Consider the following 16,858-nt stretch of genomic DNA (forward strand, 5'->3'; position numbering starts at 1 on the left):
GGAGGGACTGAAAATAGATTCCTTAAAAAGGCATCCTAAAATTTGTATATGTTTATTCATATGGTGAGCAACATTATGCAGCTGGGTGAACACCCTACGTTCAAAAGGCAACACGAACTTTATGCTTTCACATCATAAGGTAACATTATATTAGAGCTGAAATATAACTTAATGATTACTTCAAGCATACTGAAAAAAAAATCCCCCAAATAGCATTAATTTTTCATGTTCTTTTTTTTTTAAATTTTTTATTGTTATGTTAATCCCCATACATTACATCATTAGTTTTAGATATAGTGTTCCATGATTCATTGTTTGTGCATAACACCCAGTGCTCCATGCAGAACGTGCCCTCCTCAATACCCATCACCAGGCTAACCCATCCTCCCACCCCCCTCCCCTCTAGAACCCTCAGTTTGTTTTTCGGAGTCCATCGTCTCTCATGGTTCTTCTTCATGTTCTTTCTTTAAATTAAATAGCATAAAACTTATTTACGTTAAGAACTATTTTCTAATAGGGGTGCCTGGGTGGCTCAGTCAGTTGGGCGTCTGCCTTCGGCTCGGGTCATGATCCCGGGGTCCTGGGATCGAGTCCCGCGTTGGGCTCCTTGCTCAGCAGGAAGTCTGCTTCTGCCTCTGCCCTCCCCCCTGCTCATTCTCTCTCTCTCTGTCTCTCTTTCTCTGACAAATAAATAAATAAAATCTTAAAAAAAAAGAACTATTTTCTAAAAAGGACTTTACCTATCAATATTATATATAAATATAGGCATATACCTGTAAACATAGATCTAGGTTTTGAAATCTTTTCTTTCAATGTAAGCTGATTAGCTATAGATTTGAGGTACCTTAATATGAAATACTTATGAAAATGGATATGAAAGCTATTTTTTTAAAAGAAACTCACTGTGAAAGTATAAAAAGCAAAGGTTTTTCTTTGATTGTTTCATAATTCAAAAACTTGGTTTGACAGCCTGCTAATGTACACATGGTAACAGCACTTCACATTTGCATGTGACTAACTGCAGTTCAGAGTATTTCATAAATGAGCAATGGGTTGTGATTAAAACTTACTATGACCCACACATTTTTGCATAAGAAAAGAATTATTAAAATAGAGGCAGCATATTTATCCAGTTTCCATTCAAAATTTAGCAAGGGAAAGAAATCCTTAATGGGTCACATTACAACCTCTATTACTGCACAGACCTCTCCCTTCAATGGGGAATTCCTGAACAGATGATGAGCAATACGATATCCATTGTTGCAGACCTAGAAATGGACAAAATTAATTGAGGATGAAATAGTCACTTAAATCCCCCGAGGAAGTATCAGCAACCGTGAGAAAAATTATTTTCAAAATGAAATGACTTCCAGGAGAAAAAATGATCTCAATAAAAACTAGAACTTTTATGGAGAGGACTAATGTACTCAAAGATTTTTCTGGGTGACAAACAAGATGAAAGCCACATGATGGGAAAGTGCGACAGTGGGTATATAGACACTGGCCTTGCAGATTGGGTCATTTCGAGGCTCAGGAGGCTGCACCTGATGTGAAATATATCCTCATCTCTTATTATAGATGTACATGCAGACTCAGTTTTCAATCTGACTGAGGAACCCAAACTGCAGTGCCACTTTTTGCACAGAACCCTTTCTGGAAGGTCAGATACAGAGATTGTGGGACTATTACCTGTTATTCTTAGGACTCTATAGCTCTTTGCTTTCACCCTTTTGGATCTGGTAGTAAGCGAGGAAAGAGCCAGGTTTGGTGGGGTCTGAAGCTTATACGTATTTGGGTCCCTTTTAAGTAAAATAATACTAAATTATGAATACAGGGCCTTAGAAGGTACCTGTGCACAGGAGAGTCCCTGGAGCCTAAGTTTTAGTAGCTCCGTGGTAAAATCCACCTCTGGTAGTATATTATTCAAGCTAAATTTCTGTATCTATTGCTTCTAAATATAATATCTTTGCTTTTTAAAATGGCATCACCCTTTGGTGAGGATGTGGAGAAAGGGGAGCCCTCTTGCACTGTTGTTGGGAATGCAAACTGGGGCAGCCACTCTGGAAAAACAGTATGGAGGTTCCTCTGTTTCTGCTAAAAACAGAACTACCCTACAATCCTGCAATTGTACTACTAGGTATTTACCCAAAGAATACAAAAATACTAATTCAATGGGATACATGCACCCCGATGTTTATAGCAGTACTATCTATAATAGCCAAATTATGGAAACAGCCCAAGTGGTGATGTGACAGAAGATGTGGCATATATATAATATTAGCCATAAAAATGAAATGAAATCTTGTCATTTATAACACTATGGATGGAGCTAGAGAGTATCATGCTAAGCGAAATTAGCCAGAGAAAGATAAATACCATATGATTTCACTCATATATGCAATTTAAGAAACAAACAAGCAAAGGGAAAAAAGAGAGAGAGGCAAACCAAGAAAAACACTCTTAATAATAGAGAACAAACTGATGGTTACCAGAAGGGAGGTGGTTGGGTGGTTGGGTGAAATAGGTGATGGGGATTACGGAGGGCGCTTGTGATGAGCACTGACAAACTAGGAGCACTGACAAACTAAAGCCACATGATGGGAAAGTGCTACGGTCACTTCATCACCCATGTATGGAAGTGCTGAATCACTGTATTATACACCTGAAACTAATATTACACCATATGTTAACTGACTGGGAATTTTAAGAAAAACTTAAAAAGATAAATATATAAATAAAAAAATTAAATGGCATCACCCTAAAATTAACATACAGAAAAAATTTACAGTATCTGCTACAGTGTTCTGCACACAGTGGGTGTTTAATGAACTTTGACCATGTCATAAAAAAGGATGGAATTTTTTCATGCATAAAAAATGGTGTTCACTTTTAAATATGATAGAAAATAATTTCATTTTTTTAAAAAAAGATTTTATTTATTTATTTGTCAGAGAGACAGAGAGAACACAAGCAGGGGGAGAAGCAGGCCGAGGGAGAAGCAGGCTCCCTGCTGAGCAGGGAGCCCGATGCCGGACTCGATCTCAGGACCCTGGGATCATGACCTGAGCAGAACACAGATGCTTAACCGACGCAGCCACCCAGGTGTCCCTAGAAAATCAGTTCAAAACATACTTGTGTCATAAACACAAACAGGTACTAAAAGGATGTACCCCAAAGGTGATCACTGATGAGAACTGAATCAAGCACAGCACTTGGTGATCCAGTTTTAGGAACCCAAAAGGAAATTTGCAATCTGACTGGATAGGTTAGGTGAAGGTGTGGTAACAACAAATCATCACATCTCAGTGTTTTATATCTTATTTGTGTTTATGTCCTCCATTATTTGGAGGTGGCCTTCATGTCTTCATTTCTGCAAAATTTCTAATTGTGGCCGAAGGCAAAGAGAAATGAAGGAACCACAGGAAGGCTGTTAAAGATTCTGCTTGAGAGTGGCACACATCACTTCTGCCAACATTTCATTGGCCACAGTAAGTCATATGGCTAAGCTGGATATTGTGAAATGGGAAGTTTTGGTCCCAAGGGGGTGACACAAACATTTCAAACAATAATGAAATTTATGCAGTACCTCTCCCTATAAAGAAACTTCGAACATCTGGTGTGCTTGGGTGGCTCATTCCATTGGGCATCTGCCTTTGGCGCAGGTCATGATCTCAGGGTCCTGGGATCGAGCCCCACATCAGGCTCCCCGCTCAGCGGGGAGTGTGGCTTCTCCCCCCTGGCTTGTGCTCTCTCTCTTCCTCACTCTCTCAAATAAATAAATAAAATCTTACAAAAAAAAAAAAGGAACTACGAACATCTACCATCACCACCACTACAAATACCTGATTTATCTTCCCTTCCATGACTAACATTAAAAAAATTTTTTGAGGTTTAGCACCAGGCATTTTTTTTCCCCTGCTAATATACACAAATTTCATCAGCTTTCTTGGAAGAAAAAGTTCTGTTCAAACCTAGTTTGGTAAGCAGTAAGAGCCTACTATGGTGAGGGCACTATGCTGATCCTTAGAGAAAAAAGTGTAAATGAATGCATAATAATTCCAGCAAATAATCTAAATTAAATACATATGTACATACATACATATGTAGTTTACATACAATATTAAAAGTTAATTAAATTACTTTTGAAGTGTGGACTGCACATAGTGACTTCCTTCCAAAGAATACAGTATGGGAAGGAGAGAAAAAGTAAATTTACAGGGGAGAAATCTGGCAAACACTAGTTTAGCCAGGTCAACATCAGCAGTGATAAATCATGTTGCTAGTATGTACCCTGGATATGATGTGCTAAAAATGGCATTTTACCTCTATGATTTTCCTTCCAATACCCATAATCCAAGTCTTAACCTGAGAAAAACATCAGACAAATTACAGTAGAGGGGCATCCTGCCATATAGCTGATCATCACTCCTCAAACCTTGTCATGGTTATCAAAGATAAGGAAAGTCTGAGAAACTATCATAGCCAAGAGTAGCCTAAGGAATCATGACCACTAAATACAATGTGGGATCCTGAAATAGAAAAAGGACATTAGGAGGGCACCTGGATGGCTCAGTCGGTTGGGCGTTCAACTTTTTTTTTTTTAATTTGACGTAGTGTTCCATGATTCATTATTGGCGTGTAACACCCAGTGCTCCACGCAATACGTGCCCTCCTTAATACCCATCACGGGGCTAACCCATCCCCCCCCCCCAAAATGGGCGTCCAACTCTTGATTTCAGCTCACGTCATGATCTTGGGGTTGTGGAATCGAACCCTGCCTCAGGCTTCGTGTTCAGTGCAAGTCTGCTTGTCCCTCTCCTTCCCCCAGCTTGCATGCATGCTCTCTCTCTCTCTCAAATAAATAAAATCTTAAAAGAAAAAGGACATTAGGTAAAAACTAAGAAAATGTGAAAAACTATAGACTCCATAGTTAATAATAATGTCTCAATATTAATTCACCATTTGTAACAAATATATGATACTAATGTAAGATGTCAATAATGGGAAATTATGTGTGTATGTGGGGGGATATATGGAAACTATACAGCTTTTCAATTTCTCTGTAAATCTAAAACTCTTTAAAAAAATAGTCTATTAAAAATACAAAAACATGATTATCTAATCTCTGCCTTCAGAGTTGAGGAGAGCATAAAACTAGAAAAAAATTGTAATAGTATCATAAATGCTATAACATAGATTTGAACAGAAAACTGTGGGAAGCCCCATCAGAACTTTTAAGAGAAACTCTAACCTTCCCTACTAAACCTTATCTTAAAATATTTGAATCTCCAGTAGCACCTAGCAAGTGCCTTGCTTAAAGTTAGCATTCGAATATCTAAGAGAATGATGAGGAATTCAGCTCCCTGTTGTCAAATGACCCAGATGTGGTAGAAATAATTAGAGATAGGTGAATGTTACCTATGCCCTGTACCGCCTCCCTAAAAGGTGAAAACAAATTTCAGTTCAAATTCTGCCATACATACCTTTATTACACAAACATCTAGTAAAATCCCAGCACTTTGTCTTTTTTTTGGGCTTCAAAAAGGTATTTTTTTGGTGTTTCAACAAACACTTCATGTGAAAGGTTTTCTTGAGAGACAAGAGAGGGAAAATTGTTTCCCTTTGGGTCAGTAGTAGGCAAACACAATCATTATCCAAGGGAAAAAAAAAAAAAGGCTAGACAGTTGATGGTTTCAGAAAGGACTCTATTTTGGAAGGTAAAGGGTTAAAGGTCACTAGATGTTTATACCTGCTTATGCCTAGTTCATATGTGAATAAGAAGTTTCTCTACATTTTTTTTTAGTCAACATTCAACACAACCAATTTCACTACTGAGATCCCATTATCAAGATTCCTCTTCCTGATGAACATAATCCCTAGTGTAGACAGAAAGTTAAGCAAGATAAGCTCTAGCACCAAAAGCTTTAGGATTGTGATTTTTTTATTTAAAGCTAGCTGACCACCTCCGTACTGTGAATTCCCGATTAGAGCAAAGTGAGGGTTAAATCTGACCACAACATGTCTTCATTCTACTATAAATGCTGAACTATTTTAGATTAGACACCATCCCGCTTTCTCCGAGTTATCCTGGTCTTTTTCCATTGATAGTGCAGTTTTAATACTAGAGTTTAAATCGAACCCTGCCACTAACTGTGAGACCCTGGCCAAATCACATCACTCTTCTGGATCCCTGTTCTCTTCACTGAAAACGAGGGCACTAGGTTAAGTGTCTCTTGTTCTTTACATCCGTATAATCTACGAGCCAGTTGTGTTTTAGCTAACGTAGTGGAAAACAGAAATGTACGTGTTGAGACCTAGCTTTAATTCGTTTAAGAGTCATTATATACACCATAATATTAGCCTCCTCAAATGATCAAATGTTAGCATTAGACAAGTTTGATTAGAATTACAATTTTTAAAAACATCTTTCAAGGTTCTACTCTGTATAAAGGATTCGATGGGTGTGATACTAGTATAGACTAAGTTATAGCAGTAAAAAAAAAAAAAAAAAAGGTCTGCAAGGTAAAAATACTAACCACTGAAAGGGATCACATCATCAATTCTCGGACCTACTAACTCTGCCTTCCTTGCATCAGGGTTGGTCTCAGAGCAGATGGTGCTCTCTGTTCAGCCTTAAAACGCGACAAACTAAACCATGTTTCCAGTAGCAATCACCATATTTCCTCCCATTTCCCATTTGGTTTTAAAAACCCCTAAATGTAGCGTTTTCTTTTAAAATTTCCTTGAATGATTCTTTAAGCTGCAAGCGTATGTGGGGACGCTCCAGGTACCGCCCCACAACGGTCCCTTCTCTCAGAACGAAGTGGCGGAGCTGTGGACCCGCGGACTCTGCGTGGCGCGCACCTGAGCGGCCAGGGCTCCCCGAGCTAGGGTGGGCGCGGCGGCCGCCCGGCTCCTTCCCGCACCGTCCTGGGTCACGGCCGCGGGCAGCCGACGAGCCCGGCAGGAGGAGCGCGGGTCGCCCGACCATCACCTTGCGCCTCGCGTGGGCGTGTTTCGCTTCAGAAACCCAAGTCCTTAGGCACCCGGTCCTTCCCCTGGGAGGAATCGCCGGTCCAGCCCCGAGCTCTCCTCCGCTCCACCCTAGGCGGCTTTCTGGGTCCTGCTGCCTCCCGCGCGTCCTTCCCCGCGCCTCGGCCGCGCGCCCAGGTGTCCCCGCACTCCTCGTTCCTCCCGGCCCGCGACTCGCGGGCCTGCGGGTCTCCAGCGCCTCGGCCCGCGCTCCCGTCGCCCGCCCTGCCTCCCTTCCCACCCGGCCCCGCCCAGCCTCCGCCGCGCAGGGGCTCCCGGCCTGGCCTCTCCGTCTCCCTCCCACCTCCGCCCCCCTCCTCCCCAAGAGTTGCTATTTTTAGTAAATCCTCCGCGCGCCGCCACCGGCTCAGCTCGCAGCTCGCAGCTCGCAGCCGCGCGCACCGCCCTCCCGAGCTCCCCCCCGCGCGGTGGCCGCGGCGGCGGCGGCGCGTCCCGCACATCGCGCAGCGCGAACCGAGCCGGCCCCGCCGCGCCCGCCGCCCTCACCGCGGTCTCCTCCTCAGGCGCCTGTCGCGGCCGGTAAGTCCCTGCTGGCGGAGCAGCGGCGGTCCCCGAGTCAACTTTCAATCCCCCCTTTGCTTCTGCCTCGCCATTCTCTTCTCCGCGAAAGATGGCTGTTTGGAGAAGGGGGAGAAGTTAGGGGGTCGCCGGCGCGGGGCGAAGGAGAGAGCGACAGCCTCAGCAGGCGCGGGCGGAGGTGAGTGGCACCACAGCCCCGTCCCCGGCTGGTGCCCGGGGAAAGCCTGGGAATTGGGGGCCAAGCGTCCCCCGGATGTACCGCTGTATACCCTGCTCGGATTCCCCAGGTTAGCAGCATCCCAGTCCGGACCCCGACACAGCTTGCCTTGCATCTTCCAACCCAGAGGCTGGTGGGTTTAAGGGAACCTTTGTCGTAAGTTCAGTGCCAGGTGATCTTTTTTTGCTGAGCAAAAACACATTGGTTACGACAAGCCCAGGCGAGGGGTCGGTGACATGACACCCTCTCCCTCCCCGCCCCCCAACACACACACACACACACACACACACACACACACACACACACACAGTTTATACTGGAGCCGAGTTATGAATGAAAAGTTTGTACTGCCAACGTGTTGCTTGAGGGGAGCAATACTTAGTGGGGGTACCTTTGATGTTTCGTGGGGGGATTTCAATTCTAAGTCTATACATCAGAATTCTGGGTTTTAAGAAAAGTTCCGGAGCCTGGGGTATGGGAAATAATGCAGTTTCTTAGCTGGTGCAAGGAGGTCGGTAAATCGTAAACTTATTAGGGTAAACTGGTTAATTAAATGTTTCGAGGGTGTCACAGTGGGGACTAGAGGGAGTAGAGGACAGGGGGCGTTCCCTGAGTGCCTAGCGGGCAGCGTTTGGCTTTGAAGCCATCGCCCACTTGTCCGCAGTAAGAGGTGTCAGAGGCCTGTGCGTTCGTGGTGTGATCGAGTGGGACTGAGGTGCTCTCCAGATCCGAGGCGAGGTTGTCAGGAGCGGTGGCCTGCAGCGGGGAGCTGAGGACGCGATTCAGGTGATACGGAATTGGAAATTCTCTCGTGAGTCTCCTACGCTCTAATTTCAGAAAGATGTGTCGCGTTTGTTTTCCCTGCCGGGAGGTGTGTATAATCTCCTGAAAGGAACTTTGAGGTTAAGTAACTATAACACTTTGAAATTTGTGGGAAATGGGCTATCTACATAAACCCCTTTCTATGTATATTGTGCGTGTGTGTATGTATGTGTATGCAAAATGTGAGAGTGGGGTAAGAAGGGCTTAAAAAGTTGAACTTAACTGGAAAAGAAAGTGAAGAGTTAATATTCTTCTCCCCAAAGGGTATAACAGTGCTTACAGAACTAAATATAAATACTCTTGGTGTGTTGAGATTTCTCATAAAGGGTAGGATTTAGGAATTACAGGTATTTAGAGTACAATCAATGTTTTCAAATCTTGCAAGCATTATTGAAAGCTAGAAAAAGGGAGTAAAAACACGGAGAATTTATATTAAAGAAAAAATAATTTAAATTATTTGGAAAAAATTTGACATTTGGAAAGGTCTGGATGTTATTTTCTGATGCGCTGCAAATCTTTTAAATCCTGTAATTAATAACAGCACAGAATAAATTGCAGTTAGTAAATGAAGACAATTAAAATATCATGTTTGGAAAAGATAGCTTTTGAACTACTCTTTGGTACTGTGGATGTTTATTATGGAAATTACTGTGACTGAAAACTTGTTGTTTAATGTGTTTGCTTTTTACCACAAATAATTCGTCTTCCTTTTCCTTTTAAACCACTATTCCAGTTTGGACCAATTTAATTACCCAAAGACCAAATCACTCATATGCCTTCTGGAAAGCATTTGCATTTAAACTACTTAATAAGAACATTGTATTTCCAAAAGGACAAATAATTTATTAGTCAGTTGTAAAACTTTCTTGTAATTTATTTACTCATCCATTTTGTTTGAATGAGGCAAATCTCAAGAAGAGAGCATTTCCTTGGAATATGTCATTTTCTGTGGGGGCGGAAAAAGTGAATGCTTTCATGTATGTTTCAGTCAGAAACAGGTGCGGGTCCAGTGGGAATCCTGAGTCTGACCTTTGATAATAGACTGCCAGCTAGAGGGAGAGATGCTTTCCCAGCTCTCCTGAATTGATCTTCTTCATTCAGAATGGACACGGTTAGATGCACAGAGGATTGTGCAGAAGGAATTAAGAGATTTAAATGAAGTACCAGTTTCTGGTTAGGAAGGAAGGATTTTTTTTTTCTTTCTTTCTTTTTATTTTTTTTTTTTTAAAACCTCAGTCTTCCTCTTTCTTTCCCTCTGCAATTCAGCCTGCTGGGCTGGCCTTCATTGGAAACACTCTTTGGCTACAGAGTGTTTGGCATATTATTAACTGCCATCCTCTAAAAATAATGATGGTTCTTCTGAAATGAAAAAGGTAATTTTATACACTGTAACAGGCTTTTATGATAGAGTGTTTTATGACCACTGTTATGCCCATTATTATGGTAGACAAGAGTTGCTCTATGAAGTTACTGTCACTACATATAAATACTTATTATATATATTTGGGGTATGTTTGGAATATACTTGGGTTTTTAGGGATTTTAAATCATAAAACCAACTGACCAGATAAGTTGTCTAACTAGTTTAAGTGATACACATAATTCAGATTTGTATTAATATCAACATCTAAGGATGTTTTACGGTTGTATGGCTTTCATTTCTTTTCATTAGACTTATTTCTATTTTGAATTTGTTTAAATATTACAACATATTATACTGCAATTTACACCTGCTCAGTGGGGAAGGTGTAGGTTATTCTTAAATAGAGATACAGAGAAATAGCTAACAAGGAGAGTCATTGGAGAAACATATGGACATCATAAAATCCTTCTGTATGTAGCATCTGTACCTTCTCATTAGTGAAATATTGTAGTTATGGACATTTTTATTACATTCAAATGTGGCTTTTTATTTTTGCTTCAGTGGTTTTTTTGTTTTAAAATGTAATTAATGTTTAAATTGGTGGGGGCTCTTATTGTTCGAAGCCCTTTCTTGTCAATAAAGAGGTCATACTAATTTTTATTGCACACATCCGCATATATGTACAATTGTTTCTTATCTTGCTATTATAACCCTTACCTTTCTCAGATATTCTTCAAAACACTTGAGAGGCACGTAGGAAGACATACTGTTTTCATTTTCAGAAGAAGGCAGCAGGTACACAGATAGTAGATCCAAGGTCACACACTAGTGAATCAGTGTGAAGCTGAGGGGTAACATCTATATTTCTTGTATTCTGTTCACAATAGCAAGCTGCTCCTGTGGCTATGTTGAACGGTATTTTCATAAATTTATACAGCCTTGGATCTTTAAACTGTTTAGCTTTCTAGATATGATGATCAGATTTTATATCCGCCAATAGGGTCATAAGGGAATGGGCCCTTACTGTGGCCTGCTGATGGAGAACCGTGACCTCAGTAGGTAGTGTTAAAGCAAACATACACACCTTTGAGTGGTATTCATTCTTGCAGTCAGTCCATATGCCACACATCTCTGTTTCCACTGGTCCTGCCTTATCAACCACATACTGTCCTTTTAATGCTCAAAGCTGCTTTGAATTTTATCAGCACAGTCACCAAGCTTGAAGATCATCAGTGGTTAGAAGATGTCTACTGGTTAGAGAACTCAGAATGTGATTTTTGAGAAGATAGAGTATTGACTGAGGACAGTAATGGACCGTCCACTCCAGGCCCAGCCAGTATTGATTAGGGATCATGTTTTTCTGGGTGTCAGGATACCCATCTTCTCCTATAAGCTCTGCTTGTTTGGCTGAACTTAAATCAAACTGAACAGTGGGTTTATGCAGTTACCTGGTTCTTTCTGTTCATGTAGACATTGTATCTAGATAAATCAGACTTAAAAAAAAAAAAAGAAAGGATGGCAACTTGTTCTTCTGTGGAGAAGGTACTCATGACTTTTTCTTCACTTTTTCAAATTCTGTTTTTCAGATCTCACTGGAATTTTTCAGGGTAATTGCCCACATGATTTGTTAACAGCCAAGACTTATGATACTGTATTGTTAGATTCAGAAGTGGAATACATTATCCACGATGCAGAAGAAAGCATTGTATTTTCATAGAAAAGAGTAATATGTAATGTTATGCAAGCTTTGTGTATTCGAAGAAAATACTTTCATCATTTTCTAATAAGGAGATGGTACCAGTGTTCTCTATTTTATTAAGTTTATTTATTTACTGTCCTTTCCCTAAATGTATGGTTTATAGATAGAGTTTATCCAAACATTTTAAGGGTGAAATACTGAAAAAGTTACTTTTGCAGTGTGATTTGCCATTTACTATAACGAGTTCTGTTTAGAGCCTCAAGGAGAGGAAAACAGCCATTTTTAATATTCTTTGCTATACCAGGGAGGGTATAGCATGCTGCTGGTGAGACTGAAAGTTGAAATTACTGGAAATGGTACTTTCTTCCCATTTCTACAGAATCTGTGATAAGAAGGAGATTAGTGTGGACTAGTCTAGTTTAAATGGAATAGTGTTGAATGGAATTTGAAATGGCCAGCGAAGGAAAGAGAAGATTTGGTTCACTCAGATCTCACTCAAGATATTTGGCAGCAAGTCATTGAAACTAACTTAAGTTAATTTAAGCATTAAATAAATGTATGAGAGGATATTGACTCTATTTGTTTTCTGTTGCTTTGTAACACATTACCACAAATTTAGCTGCTTGAAACAATGCATATTTATTATCTCTGATTCATTGCTCAGGAGTCCACATATGGCCCAATTGCATCCTGTGTTCAGGAATCTCACCAGTTCGTTAAGCCTGCAGTCCTATCTGAGGTTCACTTAGGGTAAGATCTGCTTCCAAGCTTCCTTAGATTGTTAGAAGAATTCATCTTGTGGTAGTAGGAGCAAAGTCTCTATTTTCTTGCTGGTTGTCAGTCAGGGGCCACTCACAGCTTTTAGAGGCTGCCTACTGTTCTTGGCCATGTGACCCTCTCATAGGCACTCTTACAACAGGGCAGCCTACTTTTCAAAGCCAGCAACAAGAGTTGTTGCTACCCTATAAGACAATATTTTATAATGAGTGGGAGTGACATAATTTTGTCATGGAAGATAATTAATCAAGGGTGTGACATCCATCACCATTGCCATATTCTATTGATTAGCAGCAAGTCCTATGTTCTCTCTCACAGGAGAGAGTATTGCTGTCACTGTTGGCACACCAGCTTCTATAGTAGAAGCTGAGCTCTGTATTATAAGAGAAAGCATTCTTCATATATAACCATGGGGTTCAATTGCTCAGGGCTCCTAAAGGATGACAAGAGTCTACTGCCAAAAAAGGACAAATATGTGAGCAAATGATTGCTTAATGAAATGCTGAAGTTTTTGACGGTGTAGGCATGATGACCATCTGGAAACAGGTTTGAACTGGAGAGTAGCTTGAAGCATGCAACTCCTGAGAGAAAACTCTGGCAGGATTTAGGAGAATGGGGGTAGTGAGGCTTCATTTAGGAATGGTGGTGAGTAGGGGAGAGGAGAGGCTAGGTAGGGAGAGACAGGGGGGCTCACCCAGGGGGCTAGTAACCAGGCTCAAAGAAGTCCCAGATGTGGAGAAGTCCAGGAGATATTAACCAGAGAGAAGGGAACTCCTCGTTTGTTCTCATGATATTTACAAGAACACCATGTTTGCTCTAAATATAGACAGGATATTCTCATGATATTTATAAAACCACCATGTTATTGACATGAAATTTACCAAGTTCCCTGGTCAGTTTTCTATATAAGACCCACCAGAAAAGCTATCAGCCCATAAAAGCCCTCAGTGGCAACCCATTGGGGACCCCTCTCATTCTAGAGTTTTTCTCTTTCCTTTCTGTTCTTCTCTTCACTTAATAAGGTTTTACCTCACCCTTTTGTCTAGGAGATTCATTCTTCCACTCTGTGAGACAAGAACCCTGCAATGGTGGTAAAAGAGTAGAAGCCTTTAAAAAGATGATTAGCAGACATGTTAGTCTAGGCATTGGCTTAATTAGTCCTTAATATATTTCACGTATGAAAGATCTTTAAAGGATAGTACTGCCACCAATCCTTGTATGAACCAGTACTGTGATTTGGAGGTCCACAAATTTGGCCTGCCTCTATTTTTCAGGAGGGAACAGAGCCAGAAACCATTTCCCTTCCATTGTACAATTGTGGCTCAATGAGTATCAGGTGTTGCATAGGGGTATGGGGGGGGAGGGGGTCTATTGAGCAGTGCTCTAGCTCCAAGCACTTTGTAGGAGTGATTTTTATCTAATCTGCATGCCCTCTCTGGCAACTTGAATTTGTTTCCCTAGTTCTGCCACCCCTGCTTCCCTCCCAAGGAAATGGAGACTTTGAAAGGTTAAATACCTTGCTAAGGGTCATTCAGATATGGGTGGCACCAGGGCTTGAATCTAGTTCTGATTTCAAAGCCCATAGTCTTACAGCACACGTTCCCTACTCACAAGCAATAAGTGAGGCTTCCAGGGGAAAGGCTTGTTCTTCCCACTGAAGTGAATGTCGGCACTACAATTGCTCTTGGGTTCCTTCGTTCATCTTGTGAGAACTGGATACTGGAGTATGAGGGTTAAAGAGAGGAGTGAGAGAGTGTGCTGCTTTTTTTCCCAGCAGGAAGTACAGATTATAGGTCTGTCTTCCATCTAAAAGTAAGAATGTGGAGTGGAGGCTGTATATTTTTATTTCTACTTACCATTTTGGCAGAAATATAAAGCTGTGTCTCCTTTCTCTCCTATATGTAGATTTCTATTAAATTCAATTAGGAAACATTATGCATTCTCATTGCCTCTTTGGCCATAGGGTTCTTTCTTCAGCTTTTTCAGTAGATGCCACTGTTTTGATCTACTTGAAAAGTCTATTGAGACATTCCTCTTTTGTTCTTCTATTACTCAGTTCCCCTTTCTACTCTGTGGTGCCTCTGAATTCTATTCATAGATACTCTACTTTTTTCCCTTCTGTTTTATGTACTTAAATCTCTTCTTTAAGGGGATCTAGTTCCATTGATCACAGTCATTTGCTCGGATCCCGTTGATGCTCTACTGCAAAATACAAGCTCAGTGTGGGACTCATCTGTATTGTTAGTTTTACCGAGTTGTACCCCACATCCCAGCATGGTATGAGGAAGACTTTTAAGATTTCCCTGGGCATTTAAGTCAGGATACCCTAAAGCAGCACTGTGATTGGGTTGTGTTAGGTCAGGTGCATACCAGTGGGCCACCTAACTGTGGCTTACTAGGGTGGGCTACAATAACCTAATCCCCAACAAGTTACAGCTCAGGAAACCTTGAAGTAAACTTATTTTTTCACATAGGACTTAGATAGTCTAACTTATCTTAGGCCAGATTTGACCCTAAAAGCCCAAACTATTTAGCCTGGCATGCAGGTTCTCTCATAGTCTGGACCTAGTCTCTATTTATTCCCTCTTCATTTTTAAATCTCATCACTCCTTGCTTTAAGGACATAAGCCCTAAGCTTGGAACTAGCTAGTGACTTTAGGTTTTAGATATTGAACAACCAGCCTGACATGTAAAGAAAAGTCAAGATGTGAATGAGTGTGTGGGGGAGGGGTGAGGAGATGAGAAACAAAAGCAATGTTTCAGTTTTTCAGTTCCAGCATCCAATCATTCTATGAGGCCATTCTACCACTAATTTTGTGGTTTTACGTTTATGTGAGCAAGAAGTTTTCCATAAATTGAGTTTCTGTCTTTTGGAATTGAAAAGAGTACGAAATAGCACAAGTTTCTTTCAGTCTAGGATTCTCAATGCATTTTTTGAACCTGCTATCTCTGGAACTATCAGTAGCTATCTCTTAGCCAAAATCAGAGTGTTACTCCTCTGGAGTTTTATTTGGGAAGTGTGCCCTTTAGAAGGTGTACCTTCTCTGTGCTCCTTTTCCCCTGTGCCCAACTTCTATCCCTCCGCTTTTGTGATGCTTCATCAGGTCACCGTAGCTCACAATGGTCTCCTTCATTTCTGAATCCCTATAGTGATTTAGGCCTTTGGCAATGGTTTACACAGATGTAAAGTTGAATTTTATTATTAATTGAAAAAATCCGTAATAATAAAAGGCTACTATCTGAGTAAAGCCGTTAAAGGAATTTGCATTTTTTTTTTTTTTTTTGCCAGAACAGCATCTTTAATGTATTAGTTTTGAAATATAGTGGTGTATTTAATATATGAAACGACTTACATATCCTTTTGTGGTCTCTTTGCAATTCCATTAGAGATCTATAGCCTCTCATGCCTAGAGGGAAAGAAGGTTTGGCTTCCTCCTGAGTACCCTTCCAAGTAAGGAAGGAAGAATGGTCTGATTTTAGCTAAGCTTACTGGTCTGTCCAGTATGAACCTAAGTTAGTCTTATTAAACATTTTTTAAGTGTGTAGGAACATAGAAGAAAGTGCAAACACTTTTACTTACGGATTTCACAGATTATAAAACCCAAACCAACGAGCCAACATTAAATGTAAACAGCAGAATTGATGAAATTGAAAGGAACAACGTTAAATTTTGTGATAAGTGATGTATTCTTGAACTTACATTGCCAGTGTTGGGTTTAAGAATATAAAGATGTAGCCTCAGATCTTGTTCTTATTTAATCTGTTACTGTGTTTTACATTGATATACACATAGAAAGTGTCCTTTTAAAAAATAGATTTAACACCCTTCGCAATATTAACTTCAAGGCTTTGTTTGTTGGTTCAGTGTAATCAGACTTCGTACATGAACAAAACTCTACTAGTAAATAATCTTCAAACGTCAGTTTTAAGGTATCCCCTGAGCACTCTATAGTGTCTTTTTGTTCTCTTAAAGATGTGATCAGCATTGTGAAATTATTGAATTCTAAATTGAATGTGTAAGCCATATCCAAAGATTGCAGGAATGGAGAACAGATTGTGTAGAAACTACACACAGCTAGCACGTATGCATCACCTTCAAGCACGATGATGATTTTAACCACTATAGTGCAGGTGCTTTTGGATGCCTTACTCCCATGTGTTCTATAGTGACTCAATTCATCTTCACCTTTTTTCTCATCAGACTTTATTTATTTAGCAAACTGTATGTTATTTTGCCTTCACCTAGTACCTGCATGATTGAGAAAACCAATCGCAAATGGTGGAATGAAAACTCCATGGTGGTTATTTTGTTTTAAAGATGCTTATTCAGAAATTAATTAGAATATATTTATATTTATTTTACACTTCTATTTTTTATCATTTAAAGATTTTATTTATTTGAGAGAGA

The 16,858-nt window shown here is 40.5% G+C and overlaps 1 protein-coding gene across 10 annotated transcripts in view; it reads left to right on the plus strand.

Annotated features, from left to right (window-relative positions):
* The first annotated feature begins 7,379 nt into the window (after positions 1-7,379).
* The window catches only part of HDAC9 (histone deacetylase 9), a 911,036-nt gene continuing 901,557 nt past the window's right edge, over positions 7,380-16,858 (plus strand). For 2 of the 10 annotated variants that reach the window (XM_078059344.1, XM_078059346.1), the window contains exon 1: positions 7,381-7,750. The gene's annotated coding sequence lies outside the window, so the exon portion shown is untranslated. Of the gene's footprint in view, positions 7,751-8,501; positions 8,576-16,858 lie in introns of those variants that run through there. The other 8 variants (XM_078059351.1, XM_078059353.1, XM_078059350.1 and 5 more) reach the window with 7 other exon arrangements.

This window comes from Halichoerus grypus, chromosome 12, assembly GCF_964656455.1.
Source record: "Halichoerus grypus chromosome 12, mHalGry1.hap1.1, whole genome shotgun sequence".
Classification (NCBI taxonomy): Eukaryota; Metazoa; Chordata; class Mammalia; order Carnivora; family Phocidae; genus Halichoerus; species Halichoerus grypus.